At 41.1% G+C, this 10,127-nt stretch overlaps 1 pseudogene; it reads right to left on the reverse strand.

Moving 5' to 3' along the window:
* Positions 1-7,592: 7,592 nt before the first annotated feature.
* On the reverse strand, positions 7,593-9,333 carry LOC115836925 (annotated as a pseudogene).
* Between the last annotated feature and the right edge of the window lie 794 nt (positions 9,334-10,127).

Consider the following 10,127-nt stretch of genomic DNA (forward strand, 5'->3'; position numbering starts at 1 on the left):
AGCCTCTACAACAGGTCCAGGCTGCTGTGCAAGCTGCTCTGCCTCTTGGGCCATATTACCCAGCAGATCCAATGGATCTTGAGGTGTCAGCAAAAAATAAGGATGCTGTTTGCAGCCTTTGGCAGGCCCCCTTAGGTGAATCACAGCAGAGGCCTCTGTAATTTTTTTTTTTTTTGAGATGGAGTCTTGCTCTTGTCATCCAGGCTGGAGTGCAATGGCAAGATCTTGGCTCACTGCACCCTCCACCTCCCAGGTTTAAGCAATTCTCCTGCCTCAGCCTCCTGAGTAGCTGGGATTACAGGCACCCACCACCATGCCTGGCTAATTTTTGTATTTTTAGTAGAGATGGGTGTTTCATCATGTTGGCCAGGCTGGTCTCAAACTCCTGACCTCAGGTGATCTGCCTTCCTCGGCCTCCCAAAGTTCTGGGATTACAGGTATGAGACACTGCATCTGGCCAGCCTCTAGGATTTTGGAGCTAAGTCCTGCCATTTTCTGCAGATAACTACTCTCCTTTTGGGAGATAGCTCTTGGCCTGTTACTGGGCTTTGGTAAAAACTGAACATTTGACTATGGGTTATCAAGTCACCATGCAACCTGAACTGCCTATCATGAACTGGGTGCTTTCTGACCCATCTAACCATAAAGTAGGTCATGCACAACAGCATTCCATCATCAAATGGAAGTAGTATATACGTGACCGGGCTCTAGCAGGTTCTGAAGGCACAAGTAAGTTACATGAGGAAGTGGCTCAAATGCCCATCCATTGTCTCCACTTCTGCCACCCTGCCTTCTCTCCCCCAGCCTGCACTGATGACCTAATGGGGAGTTCCCTGTGATCATTTGACAGAGGAAGAAAAGACCATGCCTTCATTTGCAGATGGTTCTGCATAAGATGCAGGCGCCACCTGAAAGTGGACATGGCTGCGGCACTACAGCTCCTTCCTAGGACATCCCTGAAAGATGCTGGTGAAGGGAAGTCTTCCTAGTGGGCAGAACTTTGAGCAGTGGACCTGGTTGTGAACTTTACATGGAAGGAGAAATGGCCAGATGTGCAATTACATACTGATTCAGTATGGCTATAGCCAATGGTTTGTCTGGAGGGTCAGGGACTTAGAAGAAGCATGATTGAAAAATTGGTGGCAAATAAATTTAGGGAAAAGGTATGTGGATGGACCTCTCTGAGTGGTCAAAAACTGTGAAGATATTTGTATCCCATGTGAATGCTAACCAATGGGTGACCTCGGCAGAGGAGGATTTTAATAATCAAGTGGATACGATGACCTGTTTTGTTGACATCACTCAGCCTCTTTCCCCAGCCACCCCGTCATCGTCCAATAGACCCATGAACAAAGTGGCCATGGTGGCAGAGATGGAGGTCACGCATGGGCTCAGCAATATGGACTTCCACTCACCAAGGCTGACCTGGCTATGACCACTGTTGAGTGCCCAATTTGCCAACAGCGGAGAGCAACACTGAGCCCTCAATATGGCACCATTCCCTAGGATGATCCGCCAGCTACCTGGTGGCAGGTTGATTATATTAGACCTCTTCCATCATGGAAAGAGCAGAGGTTTGTCCTCACTAAAATAGACACTTACTCTCAATATGGATTTGCCTATCCTGCAGGCAATGCTTCTGCCAAGACTACCATCTGTGGACTCACAGGATGCTTTATCCACTGCCATGGTATTCCACACAGGATTGCCTCTGACCAAGGCACTCACTTTACAGCTAAAGAAGTGCAGCAGTGGGTTTATACTCATGAAATTCACTGGTCTTACCATGTTCCCCATCATCCTGAGGAAGCTGGATTGATAGAATGGTGGAATGGTCTTTTGAAGTCACAATTACAATGCGAACCAGGTGACAATACTTTGCAGGGCTGGGGCAAAGTTCTCAAGAACGCCATGTATGCTGTTAATCAGTGTCCAATATATGGCACTGTTTCTACCATAGCTAGGATTCACAGGTCCAGGAATCAAGGGGTGGAAGTGGAAGTGGCACCACTCACCACCACCCCTAGTGATCCACCAGCAAAATTTTTGTTTTCTGTTTCCATGACATTATGTTCTGCTGGCCTAGAAGACTTAGTTCCAGAGGGAAGAACACTGCCACCAGGAGACACAACAATTCCATTAAACTGGAAGTTGACATTGTCACCTGGACACAGGGCTCCTCCTAACTTTAAGTCAACAGGTTAAGAAGAGAGTTACAGTGTTGGCTGGGGTGATTGACCCAGACTATGAAGATAAAATCAATCTACTACTCCACATGGAAATAAGGAAGAGTATGCATGGAATACAGGAGATCCATTAGGGCATCCCTTAATATTACCATGCTCTGTGATTAAGGTTAATGGGAAACTACAACAGCCCAATCCAGGCAGGACTACAAATGACCCAGACTCTTCAGAAATCAAGGTTTGGGTCACTCCACCAGGGAAAAAACCACAACCTGCTAAGGTGCTTCCTGAAAGCAAAGGGAACATAGAATGGGTAGTACAAAAGGTAGTCATCAACACCAGCTACGATCACATGATCAGCTGCAGAAATGAGGACTGTAATTGTCATGAGTATTTCCTCTTTCTTTTGTTAAAAACATGTTGGTGCATGTATATACTTGTACTAAGAAAATGTCTTCATTTTATTTCCTTTCTCCTTTATCATGTGACATGAGATATATTGACCTCACATCAGCCTTTAATGTAATAGTATTTGGATTGGGCATTGGTGCATTTCTGGTTGTATGAAGGATAGTTGTGATGTTATGCATAATTATGACCTTATTATTGTCTTTATTTGAAGATTATGTATAATCTCAGAAGATGTGTATGGGTTCAAGTTAACAAAGGAGTGGATTTGTGATGGTCAACACTGAGTGTCAACTTGATTGGATTGAAGGATACAAATTATTGATCCTGGGTGAGATTGTGACTCTCTTATATACACCTAGACAACAGTTAAGATCATCACCCTCAAACATAAACAGAGCCTACTGGTGAGATCTGGAATCTCAAATGTGGACACAGTCCACAGTTGGAATTGTGATTGTCATATGTTAATCTGGCTACAAGTTGGATAATGACACATTTCTGAACCCAGCTCACAGTCATTGTGATGACTCTCATACCTGAACCCAGTCAACAAGAAATATGTTGACTCTTATACTTAGGCTCAAGGGAATGGGTAACATCGTAGGCATATAGCAGCACTAAGATCTTAAAGGGAATTGTGACTCACATGCATACCACATAAAGCCCTGGGGTGGTACAGATTGTGTCATAGCCGGGCCTAGCATGCAGGTGGGATTGAGACACCTGTATGCATGCCCAGCCAACAATAATTGTCACCTTCTCAAATGGACACCGCCCACTGTTGAGGTTCTGAATCTCACACTCAGAGGCATTCAAAAGTTGGAATTATGACTCTCATAGACAGATTGGATTCACAGGTAGGATTATAACAGGTAGGATACAGTTAGGACTGTATCCTCAGACCAAGATTTATCACACCTATGAGGCTTCGACTGCCCTACTAAAACACCGTCCACAGGTAAGGTTGGGGTTCTCATAAATGAATCCAATCCATGGTTGAGAATGTGAATCACATTCTTGGATGTGACTCACAGGAATAGCTGACTCTCATACCTGAAGCTGGGGCAGGGATTTCATATCTCATCTCTGGACCTTCCCACAGGTGTTATTGTTACGTATATTTTTGCCCAGGAACTGATAGGTTTTACTCTCCTGCCTGGGCCTATTTTATAGTTGAGATTTTGACATATACTTGGGCCAAGCACCTAGGATATGCGACACGCTTGCCTGGACATGCCCTTGGGGGGATCGTGACACATCTGTGAGCCATACATGTAGGTGATGTGCCTCTCCACTTTTGCCAGGCGGTTCTCAAAACAGGCATTGTGACATATACCTGGGCCCAGCACCTAGGTGATTTGTCTCTATTTTTCCTGGGCCCTGCCCTCAGTGGGGATTGTGACATATCACTGGGCCCATCATTTCAGTGATATAACTTTTCTGTTCTGCTCTGACCTTGCTTACAGAGGGATTGTGACATATAACAAGGCCCGGCACCTGGGTGATGTGACTCTCATTTCCTGCCTGAGTTTTGCCTGCAGAATAGCCTGTGACATATAGCTGGGTGAAGCTCCCAGTGGATGTGACTGTCCTGCCTGGGCCCTGTCTACAGTGCACATTGTGACATCTCCTTCCTGGGTCCTGCTTATTTGGGGAATTGTGAAATATCTTTGGCTGTGAAACAAGGTGATGTGACTCTCCTGCTTGGTTTCTGCTCACAGGTAGTATTTTGACATATACCTAGGCCCAGCTCAGAGGCATAATGATGACCCTCATATATGGACCCAAGCAATAGGAGTGATTTGGCCTCCTTTTTCCAGGATTAGGGCAATGGATAAGGTGCTGGGTCTCCTACGTGAAGAAAGGTCATGTAAAGTTATGACACTCAAGCATATTCTATAAAGCCCTCGTGTGACACTGAGAGTATAATAACAGAATCCAGTACCTAGGTGAGATTCTTACTCTCATAGGCACACCCAGCTGACAATTAGGGTTGTCACCCTCACACATGGACAGAGCCCACTGGTGAAGCCCTGAATCTCACAGGCACAGTTCACCATTGGATTTGTGACTGTCATATGTGGGTCCTGGGACAGATGGTATGGTGATTTATTTTTGGAGCCAGCTTACAGACACCGTGATGACTCTCATACCTATATCTGGCCAACAGAAGAAAGGCTGACTCTCATACCTGGACATAGGGCAGTAGGTAGGATCATGGGTTCATACCAGCATAAAGGTCTCAAAGCAGATTTTGACTGTCTCTCATACCACATAAAGCTCTTGCTTGGTACTGAGGGTGTTAGAACCCAGAAAACAGATGAAATTTGGACTCTCCTATGCACACTCAACCAACAGTAAACACTGTCACCCTCCCGCATGGAAACGGTCCACTGTTGAGGCTGTGAATCTCACACCTGGAGGTAGTCACTATGTATGATTCTCATACATAGATCTGGCCCACAGGTCAGATGGTGACTCAAAGACCAGGATTCAGCATACATGTGAGACTGTGAATCGTATATTGAGACACAGTTTGCATTTGGAATTGTGACTGTCATGCAGGGATACACCCCACCATTACTATTGTGTCTCATGTACTTAGACCGAACTCACAGGAGGTCTTGACTCATACCCGAAGCCAGAAAATGAGTGGAATTTTGAATCTCATTTCTGGACCTTCTTGCAGGTGTGATTGTGACATATATCTTTGTCCAGTGCCCGAGTGACTTGACTATCCTACCTGGGTAAAGCCCGCAAATGGAATTGTAACATATACCTGGGCTAAGCATCTAAGTTATTTTAGTTACCTGCATAAACCCTGTCCTCAGGGGGAATTGTGACGTATCACCGGGCCCATCATCTAAGTTATATTATCATTCTCTTCTGCTTGGACCCTGCCAACAGGTGGGATTGTGACATATCTAAACCCAGCTCAAAGGGTTGATGATGACTCTTATATGTGGATCCAGCCAATTGTAAAGATTTTTACTCTCATGGCTAGATTTAGAGAAATGGGTAAGGTCTCCTGTCTCCTATTTGTGGCCATGTCATAGAGGGTTATGACACTCATGCATATCCTATAACACCTTTGGGTGACAGAGAGAGTGTCCTAACAGGACCCAGCACACAGGTGAAATTGTGCATTCCATAGGCACACCGAGCGAACAATTAGAATTGTCACTCCCACACATGGACAGAACCCACTGGTGAAGTCCTGAACAATGGGTGAGATGGTGACTTAATTCTGGACCAAGCTTACAGGTACAATGATGACTCTTATACCTAGATTTAGCCAATAGAGGATGTGTTGATTCTTATAGCTGGGCTTAGGGCAATGGGTAAAGTCCTCAGTTTTCTACTTGCAGAAAGTTCTCAAAAGTTTACCACACTCATGCATATAATATAAAGCCCTTGGGTTTCACAGAGAGTTTCATAACAGGGCCCAGCACAAAGTTGACATTGTGACTCTTCCGTGCACACTCAGACAACAGTAAGGATTATCACCCTCACATATGGACAGAACCCACTACTGAGGTTATGAATTTTACTTGTGAACACACTTTGAATTGTGACTGTTATATGTGGACCTTGCCACAGGTTATATGACTTATTTCTGGACCCAGCTTACAGGCAGAGTGATGAGTCTCATACCTGGACCCAGCAAAGAGAAGAAATGTTGAATCTCCTAATGGGCGTGTGTGTGTGTGTGTGTGTGTGTGTCCTTTAGTTCCTTGAGCCTTGGGAAAATTGATTCTACAAATATACAGACATAAATGTATTAGGCTTTTTTCTTGCAACCTTTTTTTTCTGCAAAAAAAACCCATTATTTTTTGCATATATGTATTCTATTATATATAATTATATATTATATATATTCTGTTTATTAAAATACTGGCATTGGTGTTATACAGTTATATTTGTAGATCTCAGAATGAAAGAAAAATCTTCAAAATTACAGCTTAATAAATATTTATGGTAAATAAATAAAATAAAAATTATACATCTTTACAAGGTATTTATTTACAATGCTTAGAGCTCACCTGACCAGCCAAGGCCAATCTTCTTCAAGACTGTGCTGAAATTGCACCTGCTTTGGTTACAGTATCTCCTGATGAGAAATAACCCTGACTGAGAATGGTCAAGAAAAAAAATTGGGGGGCAGAGAAATTCTATGTGAAAAGTAACAGAGCTGTTAAAAAGAAAATGATGATATAGCTGGGTGCGGTGGCTCACGCCTGTAATCCTAGGACTTAGGGAGGCCGAAGCGGGGGGATCACGAGGTCAGGAGATTGAGACCATCCTGTCTAACACGGCGAAACCCCGTCTTTACTTAAAAAATACAAAAAAATTAGCCGGGCTTGGTGGCGGGCGCCTGTAGTCCCAGCTACACTGGAAGCTGAGGTAGGAGAATGGCGTGAACCCCGGAGACGGAGCTTGCAATGAGCCGAGATCGTGCCACTGCACTCCAGCCTGGGCGACAGAGCGAGACTCCGTCTCAATACAAAAGAAAAAAAAAAGAAAGAAAATGATGTTCAGAGAAGAACAAATAAATCAATTTTACCACAGTTGGTTTTAAGAAAATCAGTGTTTCAAAGTCAAATCTAAATTTTTTAAATTAAAAATTGCAAATACAGTGGTGATTAAAATTAAAGGCCTCTGTCTTTACAGAGTTTACACTGTAGAATTTGGAAAATAAAAATAATTAGAGAATAAATAATTCATTATATAATGCTGGTAGTATAAGTTGGTACAATAAGAACTGTGATACAATTAATGGTACTACAACCCTATTTATATTTGTAATGTTTGTCTTCAAAATAAATACTCTTCTTCACTTTAAATTCCTATATTTTATGAAAGATTTTTTGATAGTAATTGCACTTATAATGCTTTTACTAAGTATAAACTCCCTTATATTGAGATTTAAACAGATATTAATGACTTTTTCACATTCTTTAGGTTGTAAATCTTTTCCCCAGTATAAATTCTTTTCTATGGAATAAATTGTGAGCATTGGTTAAAAGTTTTGCCACATTCTTCACACTTGTAGGAGTGTTCTCCAGTATAAACTATCTTACCTACCATCAAGCATGAGAACCATTTAAAGTCTTTGTCACATTGTTCACATTTCTAAAACTTCTTACCAGCATGATTTCTTTTATGTTTAGATAAGTTTGAGATGTTTTCAAATGCATTGTCACATAGTTCAGGTTTGTAGTTTCTCTCCAGTATGAAGTATCTTATATCTGTTAAGAATTGAGGACTTGTTAAAGGCTTTGCCTCATTCTATACACTTGTAGGGTTTCTCTTCAGTATGAATTATCTTATGCAAAATAAGAGGTGAGGATTCGTAAAAACCTTTGCCACATTCTTCACATTTCTAGGATTTCTCTCCAGTATGAATTTTCTTATGTGTAGTAAGGTTTGAGGATTGGTTAAAAGCCTTGCCACATTCTTCACATTTGTAGGGTTTCTCTCCAGTGTGAATTATCTTATGTTTAGTAAGGTTTGAGAATCGGTAAAAAGCTTGGGCACATACTTCACATATGTAGGGTTTCTCTCCAGGTGAATTATCTTATTTCTGGTAAGGTGTGAGTATAAGTTAAAAGCTTTGCCACATTCTTCACATTTGTAGGGTTTGTCTTCAGTATGAAATACCTTATTCTGAGTAAGAGTTGAAGGCTAGTTAAAGGCTTTGCCATATTCTTCACATTTGTAGCATTTCTCTCCAGTGTAAATTATCTTATGTTTAGTAAGGTTTGAGGATTGGTAAAAAGCTTTGCCATATTCTGCACATTTGTAAGGTTTCCCTCCAGCATGAATTATCTCATGTCTAGTAAGGATTGAGGACTGGTTAAAAGCTTTGCCACATTCTTCACATTTGTAGGGTTTTTCTCCAGTATGAATTCTCCTATGTGCAGTAAGATGTGAGGACTTTTTAAAGACTTTGCCACATTCTTAACATTTGTAAGGTTTCTCTCCAGTATTAATTCTCTCATGATAAGTAAGAGTTGAGGACCAGTAAATGGCTTTGCCACATTCTTCACATTTGTAGAAATTCTTTCTAGTATGAATTCTTTTATGATGCGTTAGGTGTAAAAGTGTGCAAAATGATTTGCCACATTGGTTACATTTGAAAGGATTATTTCCCATTATTTCTTATCTTATGTGTATCAGCATTTGAAAATTGATGAAAGGCTTTCACATATTTATCACATTGAAATATTTTGCTCTGGGTAGTTGTCAAACATTGATTAAGTCCATTATAACTTCCTTTGTGCACCTTACACTCATCCACACTTTTACAGCCATTTCTTAACTGTAAATTGTCATGTCCACATTTTCTGTATCTTCTCAGTATTACTTTTTGGAAAGAATGTTTTATGCCCTGCTCTGGGCAAAGGTCTTGGGCAAAATGAGACCACATAACTGAAAGAAATAAAAGTAACAAATTACTCCACTTACTAGACTCAGATGAATATAGTTACAAATCTAACCTATAAAATTATACAAACTACATAAACAAGACGGCATAGTAGAACACCACAGGCCCTAATTTCTTCATAGGCATATAAATGTAACAAAAACATGCAGACTGAAATACATTTGTGGAAAATTTACAACTGAGTTAAGTGTGTGTGCAGTGCCCTACGTGAGTACAGTGCAAAGAGCCGAATAGAAAAAGTCTGTTACATTTACCCAACACAGCTGTTCCTGCTCCCCAATATAACATAGTGCCTTTAGAAGTAAACTGCTAACTCCTGTTTTTTATTTTAAATATAAGTAAAATATTGGCACAAACATCTTTATTTATGGCTTTTAGGGGCCTTTTCAGACACTGGTTTCTGTCTCCCATGATAAAGTACTGAACGAAATGGTGGTATACTTTGGAATGACAGTATGGGTCTGCTGAGACCAGAGATAAATATTATAGCAGCAGAGAGACTGTGGTACCACAGACAGGGAAGAGGTGTAGCAAGTGAAGACCATTAAGAAGAAAGATGAATAAACTTCTTTAACTAAAAAATAAACACCAGATTCCAGACAATACACATCATAAGAACACGTTTGAAAGACTCCCAGAATCTCTAGTGAAGACAATTATTTTCAGACTATGCCAGGACAAAGCTACGTGATAAATATTGTGACAGGTAGCTTTTAAAAAAATCTCCAAATATCAATTAAATATTACAATGTATACAAAACAGGGCAACACGTTCCCATCTTCAGAAAAAAATCTTAAAAAAAAAAAAAATTGGGCCCGGTGAGGTGGCTCACACCTATAATCCCACCAGTTTGAAAGGCAGCGATGGGTGGATTGCTTGAGCCTAGGAAACCAGTGTGGGCAACGTGGTGAAACCCTGCCTCTACTAAAAATTTGTAACAATGCTGCAATTATTATGAGCATGAAAATAACTCTTCATATGACCATATATGTTAACGTTTATATACGTGCTGCATTGTTTTTTATTAGTCTACGTTTTTACTTTTATACTTACACCAAATTGTTTTAATTTTGTAGATTTG

The sequence above is a fragment of the Nomascus leucogenys genome, chromosome 10, assembly GCF_006542625.1.
Source record: "Nomascus leucogenys isolate Asia chromosome 10, Asia_NLE_v1, whole genome shotgun sequence".
Taxonomy (NCBI): domain Eukaryota; kingdom Metazoa; phylum Chordata; class Mammalia; order Primates; family Hylobatidae; genus Nomascus; species Nomascus leucogenys.